Genomic DNA, 14,861 nt, shown 5'->3' with positions numbered 1-14,861 from the left:
ATTATATGGATGTTCTTTGTAAAATTCCTTGAAATCCATGGCTAAAATCATGCCTTACACTGAAAAATCAATGGCATTATGCACTTACAGAGGAACTTCTCAGAATGCTATCCTGAAATTACACAAAAATGTATTCAGTAATTCAGGAGTGTTCTAGTTAGATGAATCTGTCTGAAAAGGCCATATTCCCAGTTCAAGGACAATATATTCTTTTTCTTTTCCATTTTCAGCTTTGGCCCATATTATATATACACTCAGAAATCATTAGTATTTCCCGCAAATGGCAAGTTCCAGGGGAAACAAAATAATCAGAAATAACAAGGAAGGATGGCTTCCAAGAGAAATGACATTCCCAAGTGAATCCTGAATTATAGACAATGAGTGCCTCAGGCAGGGGGTGAGGAGGAAAAGAAAATTAGTTTTGCAGGACGCCTGAAGAGAACCAAGCAAACATTGAGTATTTAAATTAGTATTTATCTTCTTTTTGTGCTTTAACCTCCATGCCTACCCAAAATTCAAGGTGCTGTAGTAATTTTCTGGCAAGAAGAGTAATGATAAGAGAAGTGGGTGGTTTTGACACAGCTCCACTTGTTTACAAATAAAGTACAAAACTTTACTTCCTCGAACAAGGCAAAACCAGCAAGCTGGAGACAGCTTCTCAGAAGGGGGGCTGGCACGGCCACCCGCCAGCACTTGGAACAGCAAGATCCCAGGAGATTTTCCCAGCACCATCTTCCCCGTGCTTATTCACACTGTAGCTTATGTTTGGCTTGTCCCTCTCCCTCCTGGGTCCCCCTGGGCTGCTTGATGGAGACACAATCCAGGCAGTGGGTGCTGCAAACTGAGGCCTCTCTGAAAGCCCCCGCTGCTGGGCACAGCATTTAGCTGAAAGAGGCCACTGCAGTTAATTTTGGTGAAAAGTTGAAAAAAAGCTTGCATGGCAACCTGAAAACTCAAAAAGGAGAAGATAAGAGGATGCCCAATGTACTTGCTTTGCCAGAGAAACACACTTTTAATATGAGGGTATTCATTACTCTGGGCCTGGCTGCTGCTTTGAACATCTGAGGTTTGTGATTTTTCAGGAGCAGACTCCATTAGGTAACAATTCCGTAACCTTCTGCCACAAGAAGTATTTGGGATGACTTGGGCAGGATGAGGATGGGTAAAAGTCATAAATGACAAAAGATGGTACACAAATGCCATCAGCATCTCCACTTGGCACAGCCAACGCCATTCCTGTCACAGGCTGAAAGGTCTCTCTGTAAGAAGTCCTTTTCAGCTTCCAAAGGAAAAGTGTGCTGGATATCACAGTTTCACACCAGGGAACATGCATGAAATCACTGTAAATGATAATAATGAAATTGTAGTATTTCTCTTCACAGAGAAAAGCAAGGCACAACTTCCCAAGAATTTTCTGAGTTACATTCTCTGAACCTCAGAGAAAGCAAAAACAGTTCTTATCTCATTTACTGTTCCTGTGTTTTAGAACAAGTAGAAGGCATTGTAGAAAATTGTTTACCTGAAAAGAATTAGTAATTAAATTCTAGTGTGAGTGTTTTGATTCATTAACCAATTAAATCCATGTGTGTGTGTCGGGACTGTCTGCCAACAGTCACGAAATTCTAATCAATTGAGTACAGTTGAGTGCTTGTACAAATTCAGTTTAGATGTAATGTAATATAGTATAAAATAATATAGTGTAATAAAGTAATTAATTAACCTTCTAATATCCACAGAGTCAAATGCATCATTTCTCCCCCTCGTCAGGGTTGCCTTAATTTACAATATATATGTAATTTGCAGCAGAAAAAAATCTGCTACCAACCAGAAAGGAGACCCTAGAAAAGAAATGGAGATGTCTTTTTTATTCTCTAATTTGCCATCATCCCTTGATATCTCTGAGCAAGACTGAGAGCTCTGGAGCAGATCATTTGGGCTCCTTCTCTCTTTTCTGTAATAAAGGCCTCTGCATTACAGAAAGGAAAAGCTGGTATTGGAACCCCAAGCTCAAGCAATTCTAGTGAATCCATATGAAATTTATGGAGTATAGCTCCAGGCACAGGATGAAAAGGGCGGAAAGTGTGAAGGTGATATTTAGTCTTTGGAAATGCTGAGAAGAGGTGAAGAGTCTTGGAAGAGCTGAGCTTTTTTTTCCTAAATTCCCTTATCTCTAATCTGAAAGAGTAGGTCTCTCAGGTATTGAGTTTAAATTTAGATTGCAGTGTTGTTTACCACTCTGTTACAGAAGTCAGATAGATTTAATGTCCAGACCTGTAAATCCTTTGCAGTAAAGCATGGAAAAATAATGAAGTCACAGAATGAACGCCAGTTAATGGAAGTGAATGGATGAATGGCCTGTGGGGTGTTCCCATTGACTGCTGTGCTGATTTATATTGTTGTCATCACAAACTTCTTGTATCATTTCTCACTGTACTCAAAGAATATTGTTACAGTTAGGTTGAAATTTGTCTTCATGGGAGGTATTGCCCTGACAGAAGGATGAGGATGATCTGTAATACAATTGGCCCCTTAAGACTGCCAGATGACATTCACTGGATCTTCATCACCACGCATAGGGCCAGCCCAGAAGTTGGGGAATGGTTAACCAGGGGGTTTCACAACACCCATACCTCCACTAAACCTTCAGATAAAAGACAACCAACCACCTTTGTGTGGAGCCAAGGAAGAGGAAAACCAAGCATCTCCCTTCATGGTTGAGGAGGAGTTGAAAGCAGCTGCCCCTGCTGAGGTTCCTGCTCATGCTGCTGGGGGTGATGTGTGCACACATTGCAGCTAATCACACTCTGTACATCAGACTGCAAAAACCAAGACAAATTCATCATCATTTCTCTTTGCCAAGTAAATACTGAAACATTCATCTTTCCTACAGGAAAAGCGAGTCATCAAGCTGTCACAGAAAGAGCTGGGGCTGGTGCCAGGACCAGGAAATAGCTATCCAAGCTCTCCAGTGCACTAGCTTTCATCCTGCTTCCCTCAGGCAAAACAACCAATCTCCATCAAAGTTAAACTCAAGCTGGCTCCTCTGGAATGGGGGAAAGGGGCAGCCCACCTGTCATGGTGTCCCTTGGACCCTCTCTGGGAGGAACAGATTGCACTTCCTAACTTTTGGCTACTTGTAACTTGCTCTTTGCTGAGAGGAAATGAGGAGCCCCATGCAGTAGTTCTAGGGGGTTCTGAATGCTTCTATAGTGGCAAAATAGCAGGCACAAAAAATAACAGTGACAAACTTTGAAGACCAGCTAATGTTTCATTTCCATCCAAGTTTCCAAATTTCCTATGTGTGCATCCAAAACACAGATGAAGATTAAAAGCTTCCCATTAAAAAAATAAAACCAACAGCCTGGACTTTCCTTAACCTGAGAGGCATCACAGTGAGATCTTCACAGATCCCATAGCTGACTATTTCTTTCAAAGGCAGGCTAACACAGCCTTCTTGCTCCTGCTTTTGTAGCTCAGATCATCCTACAGACTCTCTGTTTGTAGGACCATGAGATTGCCTGTCTTGATATACACATGGTTCAGTTTGCAGAATTTTCATCTCCCTACAGGACAAAGAAAGGGAATATAATAAATAAATAAATAAATAAATAAATAAGCTTTCAAACTTAGCAAAGAAAATAGGATGCTTGGACAAACCTAATGCTCTGGAGGAGCTGATGTTTGATTTTCCCTACTAACGCATCAGTAATTGTGCTACAAAAGAACAATGTGGTGCAGCTTGTTTGCTCTCAGGGTTGCTGCTAGCCTGAAATCCCCCAGCCACATACTCAGGAAGGAATCTTTTCATCAAGCAGCTTTGCACCACAAGTATTGTACGTGCCTGATGCTGCCCTTCATTATAGCCTTGGATGGGACTGACCACAGTGGCAGCAATGTGCTGACAATGCAATTTCGCTCCAGTCTGATGAGATAAGGCAAACTCACAGATTTTGGCACTTCCATTCAGGAGGGCTGATAGCAAGAGCTAACACCAAAAAGTGTGGTAGTGTGAGCAAAAGGAATATGGGGAAGAAAAAATAATTTGAACCAACTGGAGGAGTTCATCTCCAAGACAGAACCAGCACGAGTGAAGGTTGTATTTATGTGCACAAATACAGAGGGGACAGATTTTGTGTGTGCTCAAAACTGGTTAGGGAAGGCAATAAGCTCTGCCCTTTTCTTTCCAGAAAGTGAAAAGATAACTTGTTCTGCATTAAAAAAAAAACCAAAAAAACCCCAAAAAAACTCCCAAGGAAACAGGAGAATTGCCACAGGCTGCTTTTACTCCACCTGTGCAAATACTTTTGTATCCATTGGCAACAAATCTGGAAGGTCCATCTGCTTCTAGCCAACACATCAACACCAACTGATCCCACCTCACATGCACTTATTCTGTGTCCCCTCATTTTACCAGATCATGGAAAGGGAGGAGGAGGGAGAAATCCAGTGGATTTACTCTAATCCTTGAATGCAGCTTTGGATCTGCTTTGTATGGTCTCAGAGCCATCCCCTTGTTTATATAAACAGTACCCCAAGCTGAACAGGAGATTCTCTACAGCTCATGGAGAAGAAAAAGGAGAGAAGAAAGGGTAGTTATAAACAGTATTTGGCTTAGGGAAATATAATGTAATAGTGGCAGAGTTTGCATTTTATGTCAAAAAAATCCCACCAGTTTTCTCGGCTTTTTTTATGAGAACTCGCTGAAGTTGAGAGGCAGAGTGTAATTTTACAGACTCTGACACATTTAGCTGACTAGCAGAGCAAAAAAGCTTAGGAAATACCTTTCACATTCAAAGGTACAAAATAATACATCTTTTGGTTAGTATCAACCTGGTTTTCTACATGCCAAGGATATAAATGTAAATCTCTGCCAAGCATAAGGAGTTTTCAAGAGTGTTAATCACCTAGCCTTTTTTATAGTGTGTGAACTGATTTGAAATCATTGGGGAACATTAATACTTGGTGGAGAGAGTTCCAGGACAGAAGACTGCAGTTTGCAGCACTGCTAAGACATATAAATCACTTCAGCTGTGGTGGAATGTGATGATTTGAAGCCATTGGGTTTGGAAATGGAAAAAAGACATGATCTTGAAAGATTCAAACCACTTTGAATATACTGAGCCCAGTCTTACAACTCTGATTGAGATATTTTCAATAAGCATCAAAATACAAGCTGCAAAATCAACTACTTTCTCTGGAAAACTTCCAATAAAACCCTTTCTAGATCAGCATATGCTTAGAAATACTGGGTTTAATCATACAGCAGTTTGCACTTGATGTAATCACCTGCTGTTGTGCAAACTGAGCTCAAACACCTTTTCTGATCTAGTAATTTTGTACATCATGTTGCCATCTGTGTGAAATGCACAGCCACAATGGAGCAAGGCTTTGCTCTGCAAAGGGAAAGAAGCTGGAGAGACAACATTCTTGCTTCCACAAGACTGCCAGGCTGTAATAAGCAGAAAAAAAGATGGAAAGATGAAGGACACTTACAAAATTGTGTAAGTTACATAAAATGGAAGTGGAAAAAAGTGGGAGCACAGCAGATTCATTCCTATAAGCAACATCAGCCAGAGTGCAGGAAAACTGTAATCTTTACCATCTCATCCTCTGACCTTGCTCATAGGCAGTCTTGAGGACTGGAGGGAAAACACAACTTGCATCCAGTTTACCTATTATTTATAAAAGTCTTGCCCTGCCTGAGACCTTGTACTGTGCTAATATGAAATGCTAAGAAAGGAAATCTCCAAAAAAGGATTTAGAACAAACAGCTGTTGATTGGTGATGCTCAGTAAGATGTCATTAGTGACACGGGATCAGACAGGGTGTGTTTGAAGATTACGCTTGCTTCTAAAAGCCATTGTGTATCCACAGAAAAAAAGGAATAAAACACATTTATAAGTTTACCAAATTATAAGCACACCAAAATCATTCTTCCGATGAAGTTTCCCTGCCTTTTACTATGACTTAGTTTAACAATAAGAATTACGTGAGATAGCAAATTGAACTTGTATGTGCTGGTTGTGAGGAGTCACATATTTCGCTTGATTAGTTTTGCTATTGCAAAAGATATCTGACCTTTTCTGGAGGAGCTCAGTTGCTACCTCTGCCTTGTGGCAGGCCTTCGCAAGTTTGGAGCAGGGAGTGGTGACATGGGGGCTGCCTTGCCTCCCATGAGCTCCATTCAAGCTTGGATGATAAGCTTTTTTACAGGTTGCTACAGTCCTGTGGCCATCTGCATTTACCCCATCAATATCCTCCAAAATAATGGAGCAGGAGCCTTTGTGAAGGGGTGGAACAGAGTGGGCTACCAATACTCATACACAGATCCAGAGTGAGACCCTGCTTTCCATCTTCCTCATGAAGGATTTGCATGTTGAAATGCTTATCAACATGAAGATAATGCTTATCCATGGGTATTTAGATTCATCATACAGCACTTACATGATATGCTTTAGAATGAGGTTCAACACTCTAGAATTATAAAATGCATCTTCCATACAGCCTTAATTTGGATCCTAGTGTATGTACAATGGAAGATAACACTTTATTTTTTTTCTACGAGGATCTTGTCATACAGGGAGAACAGTGACAAGAAAAAGAAGCAAGTTTGGGAATTTACGAGGCTCCTTGCTTCACTTGTTCCGCCATGCAAGAAATTAAATTTCTATGAAAAACAAAAGGAGAGAGCGTGTCTTTTGGAATAAAGCAAGTGAATATTACAAAATGAAACCCTGCCACTGCTGCACACTTCCTCCCTGACTGTAACCACAGCTCCCTCAGTCTGGGCCATAGGTTGTGAATCGACTGTTTAGACATGACAGGGTGGAGAAGTGTCTGAGTCTGTATGAAATGGGCCAACATTAGAGTACCTGGCAGCTCTGGAAATCAGGACAGACCAAAATTTTGCAAGAGGAAGACCCAAAAACAGCACATGACACCAAGTAGGATTAGGTAGGTTTTAATATCTTAATTCTATATGATACAATGTAGTTCTTACATTATAGAAAATGTCTATTTGGCAAAATTCCCTTTGGGACAATTTTTAATGTCCACTCCAACACATGAAATACTCAAGCTCTCATGAATACCAGTTACTCTGCTTGAAAACAACATCAGAATGTACTTCCCCAATTTTTCTTCCCATTTTCACTGATACATTAAATGACTTCATTTCAGAAGTGAAACAAGGAGGAGTGTTAGAAGGAATCAACTAAAATTCAACTATACATTGATCCTGACCAGGAGGATGCTGTGCATCAAGGAACCAGTCACCCTCCACAGCAAACCTGAGCAGTCCCAGGCCTGTGCTGTGCCACCTTGCACATCCAGCATGGCCTTCAGCCTCAGCTGTGCTGCCCAGATTGACCCCTTGACCATGGGACAAACTTGGCCACCTCATTATTCAGAGAGGAGCCTGTGGGCAGCTTGCCCTTGGTACCAGCAATTACACCATCCTGTTTGGCCTTGGCCTCATCTGAAAGGGCTGTGAGAAGCTCACATGAAAACATCCTTCTGGAAAAGAGTTGGGTTTTTTTAAAGGAAATTATTTACTAGCTCAAAGGGTCATAAAGGAAGAACCTTTCCTTAGAAGGTTCTGCCCTGAGAAAATACATATGGAGCCTGTCTGATGCTGTGGGGACTTAAGAATTACTTACTATGTTTCTCTCTTTATTCTCTTATTCAAATGGCTATTTTATTGATCTACTTGTTGCCAGCCATTCTTTCTGAAATCCAGAAAGAGCCCTGCACTGTATGTCTCTCCATCTCTCTCTCTCACCATATCACCAACCCAGTGCAAAACAATGTCTTACATGGATTTTTAAAAATCTTTTTGCTGTAATAGTGGAAAAAAAGTCTGACAAGAAAAATATTTGTAAAGCAACTAAATGAAAGTCTAGATGATATTGTCATTTGCACCATTGCATGAGTAAAACAGATGTTCCAGTCAGGACTGGCTTTGTGGTGCATAATTGGACAAATTCAAAGGAACAATACTTACTCTGAAAATTTTCCGCCAAAAACCCTGGTGCTACCAGAAAAGCCATAGGGATAGGATCTATGATCAGATGCCTTAATGAGAACATCTTCTGGGGTCTATGGGCTAAGAATTCAAAAGGTTGTTTTGCCTACCCATTATGCAAAGATGGAGATATTTTGTAGTATAACAGGTATGGTTATATAGCTTGGGCATACCCTAGAGATACAAACAACACCAAAAGAGGATAGGTACCTGTAAAATCGACTGCTGCTGTTATAGAGGCACAAACTCACACTTTGCCTTCCCCAACAAGGGCAGAGATAGTCACCCTGTTGGACAGTCCCCCCAAAAGGCACATCTCAGGGTTGGGAGGTAGAGGTACCATGCTCACCCCTCAGACTGTGGACCTCCAGGTGAGGAGGAGCTGCATGGCTGTATCCATAGCAGAGACAACAGCATCTCTAGAGCAGAGCCTCTTCTCGTTACCATGGGCAAGCCTGGGCAGAGCACCCAGTAGAACCTCAGATTTTCTCAGAAGTTTCATCCTGGACCTCTCCCCCAGGCTTGCTGCCTTCCAGCAGCCAGGTGACCAGATCACCCAGAAGCCTCCACAGCTGTACCACCCCAGTGAACCTTTAAGCCTGAAACACAGCTCATGCCAGGCAGATTTTTTTAAACAGTAATGGTAATGGGTTGAGCTGGTAATATAAACCATTCTCATGAGACAGATGTGTCTAGAGTATGACTTTATGTCCAAGCTGTGGCCTTGGCACCATCTGGTTTCGTGGTATGGTAGCCCCAACTACTGTGGTTGTGAAGCCACAGGATCATGATGCAACACGTGAGTGGCTCACACACTACCTATGCTGAGGATGGGAATGTGCTTAGATGGTGAGTGCAGTAATAAAACTCATGGTTTTCACACTGATTGCTTCTTTTTTTCTATAGCCACAGCCCAATACATGGTTTGATCTCATATGAACTGCCCCACGGGCTTCTAGATGCTTGCAAAAATAAGGATTCTATAAGATACAGAAGCATTCTTAGAAATTTGATGCAAAGAAAATGTATTTCTTTTGTGGCCTCACCTTAGCCATACAATACCCTCAAGATTTTAGATTTAATGAAAACATTACTCTTGTACTGCAGACAGCAGCTTGGAAGTATGACCAGAAAAGTAAGGAAGGCAAAGAAAAAGCACCTCAAGCATTCTTTAAAAGCAAACTTTCCAAAATCTAATTTTTGCATCAGCCTCTTGATATTCTTGCAGCCTGACTCATAAAATGCTGAGTGTGTGTGGGAGAGGCAGAGGGGGAGAGAAGGGATGGCACTGCCATTTAAAAACTAATTATAAATGGATAAAATGCCAGCTGTCTGCATTTTACCCTGAAGACATCATTAAGTGGCCAAGATTATTGCCATCGTCTGTAACTAACAATGCAAAGATGATTAGTTTTGTTTCTTAAATTTAAAGGAGACTATCATGAGACTTGACAGCAACACATTCAACTTGCAAGGAACAGCTCAAGTCAGGAGTTTTCTAGACAGTTTTAGTGATGTTTCTTTTTTTGTTCAAAATATAGCCATTTAAAATATGTGCTTGCATGATCACGGGTAGTCTGGATTGTCATAAAGCAAAAATTCGCAGTACCATTTCGTTTGCTGTGTTTATACCATTCACTCCCTCTTGCTTCTGCTGACATGAGCTGGTTTTGTTTTCTTTTCTGCAGAAGGGTTTCACCCCTGGCTGTCACCCACCACAACATCCTGCTGGCGCTCGGGCTGCAGACCGCAGAGAGGAAGGTTTGACTTTTGCATCCAAATGCAAACCCTGCTGTCTTTGGCTGCTTTCAAAATGTAGGGGAAGCACGTTGTGTACAGGCATAAACTTGGCAAAGGCAGTGGGACTGTGGTATGGCCATGTTTTAACCCTTCATTCTCCGGGCCACGTATTCTTATATTTTTAAGCCGAGATGTGTTCATTAATGTCAACAAAGCTGTCAAGACCCATAATAGGGTGCACATCTATGACTGGGGTCCCAAGCATGATTGGGAACTCCTTTTTTCACTAAGCAAGGTGTTTGAGAGAGAACCAAGTGATGTATGCTACAAGCTTATGGGTGCCTTCCAACTTGAAACATTCTATGACTTTATAAACTGCCAAAAGTGCTCATAGTGAAGTAAACAGCTCTGAGAAAGTCCCACTACAGCAGCTCCCTGCTATGGGGCCAGCTGGCTGGATATACTGGAGTGGAACACAATGCAAATGTAAGCACACAGAGAGGCCTTGTTTTCCAGACACAAAGACACAGGTTAGGGAATCCGCTCTTGGCATTGAGCAAACTGTTCAACCTCAGTGTCGCTTGACACAGAAGCACAGACCAGCTTCCTAAGGAGCCTGAGGCACAGCTTTTCACACAGCAATTTCTCTCTGCCTGCTGACGTTTTTTGGCACACCACGTGCCAGGCAGGGACCTGGCAGCAACCTGCACCCACCCACTGCTGATGCTGCTCCCACCCCCTTCAGGCCAGAACCAATTCGTCAGGATAATGAAAGATGTCTGAGTGGGTGCTTAAGGAGAAAATTACAGACATTTTTGTATAAAGCTAAGGACTACTCAGTCCTGCTTCCCAACACGCATCCTTGGTTGGCTTGAGGCATGTGTGTGTCTTGATTCCCTGTAGTCATGTGTCTGAGACAGGCACGTTGGTGTACAGTGGAGACAAGGTGGCAATGCCTCTGGGTATAGGAATGTTTGCATGATTTTAGGTTCCCAGTAAAGTTTTCTAGTGAAACCTTTCGTGCCTGTGGACTTGGAGCTACCAGAGTACCTTGCAGATGTCACATGCTTGAATTTAAATATTCCAATGCCACTGAAGTTACCTGCAACATAGTTATTTCCATGTTTGTATCTTGACTTCTGTGTGAAGTGCTTCATGGTGCTGAAGTCCTGATGAATTGTGATGAGTGTCTTTGACAACTGTTGACTCTCTTTTTTTCCCTTAGAAAACTGAAAGCAGATTTCCAAGAAAATCATACTGTGCTCCAAAATAGGATTTTATAAAGGAAGCTTTTTAGAACATCAGCTGCAGAGGCACCAAGGCCTCCTGACTAGTAAAGACCTGGCAGTAATATGTCTTCTATCACCAAAACTTTGCAAAAGACCTAATTTTGGAAGATAGAGACTATCAATTTTACTAACATGATCTTCTGTGGCATTTAGCAGACTTAGCAAGGAGCAGGAAATGCAGATCACAATATTCCCATTCAAACATAATTGCCATTTTACTGCTTGTTTCCCCACTGGGAAAAAAAATAGTCAGATTTGGAATACCTGTTGTACCAATATACAATTACATGGTACATACCATTGTCCTCCCTGGAGAAGAGCTTTAAGCATGGCAAGGTGGCAGCAAAACCCTTAGTGTCACTCAGCTTTCAGTGGTTGTGCAGGAAGAAGCTCCAAAAAGGAACAAGGTCATGGATATAATGCTGCTACATTTGTGAAAATGCTGTGCTGGAAAATGCTCAGGTCTGACTCTAAGCATTTCTCTGAAAGGAGTTTTGATTGGGATCTGATCTGACAAGATTCAGGAGAGCATTTGTAGGTCGAACTACTCCCTCTCTAGGTTACCAGGCTGATATTTGAATCACTCAGGTGCTCTGGCAGAGAGAAGCATAATCTGCAATGACATCTAGGCTACACCAGAAGATAATGCTGCTTCTGGTGTGTTATTCTAAATGTGTGCCAGCAGACTGGTTTTGGCTGCTTAAATACGCACTGCAGTGTGTTTGTGGCTAAAGCTGTACTCAGAGTGGCAGAACTCAACTGAACCACCACCCTCAGGAAAACTTTATTAGAGTAATTTCACATTAGGCAGTTTATGTAACAAGATGTTAAAAACACTGCTTTCCAGAAACACTGTCAAGCACTTATCCTCAAATAACCCATCTGACTTATTTTTAATCCAGAGGTACTGGAAACACTGACCATACGGAATCCTGGAAATCGTTGCACTGGAGCAACTCATCAACTTGCTCTTGACTTTCTTTGAGAATGACATTTCAGATCAAAATGCTGAAGATATCTTGCATTGAAAATCAAATCATTAGGAGATCTAAAATGGTATGGGTTTTGCTGCTGAGAGAAAAGGAAGATCACATGAATTTTGCAAAATTACTGACTTTGCCAGCTTCCAAAAGAAACATTGTGCTTTTTTAACGTGCTTGAAAGCATGATTCCTATCGTGTTTTCAGACAAAGGATTTTCAAGTAATTCTGAACATAACTTCTGCTGGAGACTGTGGAACAAGCTTTTAGAACTGTTTTATATACTAAGTGAAGATATACAAAGATATCATTAAGGGTTAGTGTTTTGGTACAGAGCCATAAGGCCAGTCCTGTGATAATTATGCGGGGTCATCTTGGCAAAGGCTCTGCAGCTGTTTAAACATGCTTAATATTTTGTGCTGCCAGACTAGAGGAGAATCTCAGCCTATTTATGAAACTAATTTAAAATAAAACCACTAAGTATCAGTGGCAATATAATAAGTTTTCAGTATATAAGAACTTCCTGCTTCTCTTCCTCTTGTTCTTTTCTTCAAGTGTTTTTTTGTAGCAAAGCTTTACACAGGAATGAATGGTGAAAGTGACATTGCTCTCATCAAGTGAAATCCCTCGGAGCAGAAAGAATACCTCCAGCAAAGCTTTAGAGGGAACATGAGAAACAAGCAAAACACAACATGCATTTTCAAAATTCCAATAAGAGAAGCACATAAAGTATAGTGTTGCATATATTTCAATCCTTGCTTTGCTCATGCTCCTAGCAAAAATTAAAAAAATAAAATAAAAAAAAAAAACCTATGCTCACAAGAGAAATAGCTGCAAAGTTTAAGATGTCACCACTTCCCACAAGAGGTTATGCAGACCTGCACCTCAGCACCTTCACAGCATAGTTAGAACTCCTTTGAAAAGCACATTTATCTCCAGTCACTGGATGTTGTATGGAAACAGCTGAGATGGGTGAGTGTGAGAGCACACACTCCACTCCACAATCTACTCTAACAGTCCCAGATGAAGACATGCACAGGTGACATCTTAAATTGTATCAGTTAGCTTTGCCTGGGGCTCATCCAACCTCTCTTAAAGTTTCCACCATGCTCTCAGATCTTGAGAAGATGAATTAGCCAAGCTACACTTCCATTGATTTCCCAGCATTATCACAGGCAGGAGGCAGCTACCGATATCTCTTACGTGTCAGGACTCAGGACATTCCTCTGGCTGCCCTGAGTGATTCAAGACCCTGGCAAGGGGCTCAGAGACCTTGGCATGGAGTCAAAAACACCTGTGTCTTCAATTTTAGTCCATGGAAAAAAATTACCAACTTTGTGTGAAGATTTACAAGCCACAAGAGTTTGAGTAGAATGATAGTTAATTTGTTACAGGGTGAAAAAGTAGAATTTAGGGGTTTTAGAATGGGGGTTCGAGAGGCAAGATGGAGGAATCTGGGCATGTCCTGTCCTCCTTCTCCTTCTTGTCCTCCCATCTTCTGCTGGGATGGTGACACTTCTGGATTGGTTTAGGGTTGAGACAGACTGTCTGACATAGGTGATAGGTATTGGAAAATTATTATAAATAAAGTACACGTAGTTCGTAGTATAAAAAGTTAACACCACCCCAAGGACAGTGGCTGTGCCACAACTCAACCTGCTGGACAGATCTCAGCAGGTCAGAGAAAGAATGTATTAGATAAGAAAAAATAAACAACCTTGAAAAGCAAAACCAACAAATCTCGACTTCTTCAGTCGCAGGGCTGGGAAAAAAGACTTTCTAATACCTTGGGGGTCATTTCAACCACAGAAACACAAGACTTACGCTGTTGTCAAAAATCTCTGATTCTTTCTACTTCCCCACAGTCAGAATTACTTACTGTCTTGGAATGACTGGTGCTCCTGGCTGCCCTGCAAACTTCCTTCAGAGCCATAGCTGGCACAATCACAAACCCATTTCAGAGGAGTGCTGATTGTACTACTGTTTATAGAAATAGGTAATTCCTCCCCCCAGCTTTCTATTATTGAATCAAGTGCTCCAGGAACTATGTCTCATATCCAGGCCATTTGCTGTGGAAATTATTTCCTTAACAGATGTGTTGTCCCATGCATGGGAAGAAATGTTAGTATTTGATTTTCTCTGGGGAAAAAATAAATTAGAAAGTCAACAGTGCTTGTCTATAACCTGAAGTGAAAACCCTACACAATTCTGAGGCCAGTAGATACTGGATTAAACTTTGCACTGGACGCAAATTCTTAGATATACATCCTTGTTCCTGTTGTTCCTCTCCTGCTTTCAGAATCAGAGAGAAAATGAAACTCAACTGCCCCAGGCAGTACACAAGCTACACTTTCCTCTGATTGTTACATTTATTTTAATTCCAAGTTTCCCTGTCTCTTTCTACATGCTGTTCCCAGAAGCCATGAGCGCTTTTATTAGTATTGTTAAAGTAAGAGAGACATAAAGGTCTCTTCATAGTCCTGTCTTGGCTCAAACTCAGCACTGGGCCTTATGTTTACTGGTTTGGTTTTACTAAATTTTCAAGGCTGAGCCCCTCAGTGCTTAAAGAGCTGTCATGAGCTTGCACAGAGAGCTATTTCCTGGCTGGGATAGGTTGGTACCCTCTGTACCAAAAGTAGCATCTCAGACAATCCACAAAGCACTTGGTATCTGTCAGCATACTCAGGCTATTCTGTGAATCGAGACAATCCAGACTCTTGCAGCAAAACAGAAGCAGAAGAAAATCCAGCTGTAGTTATCTGGCAACTCACAGCTGTCTGGTCTCACCCCTCTGGCAGAAGGCATGGGTTTCTGTCCCCCTTCTTTCTG

The sequence above is a fragment of the Haemorhous mexicanus genome, chromosome 3 (assembly GCF_027477595.1).
Source record: "Haemorhous mexicanus isolate bHaeMex1 chromosome 3, bHaeMex1.pri, whole genome shotgun sequence".
Taxonomy (NCBI): Eukaryota; Metazoa; Chordata; class Aves; order Passeriformes; family Fringillidae; genus Haemorhous; species Haemorhous mexicanus.
Note: the sequence above shows the minus strand (reverse complement) of the source record.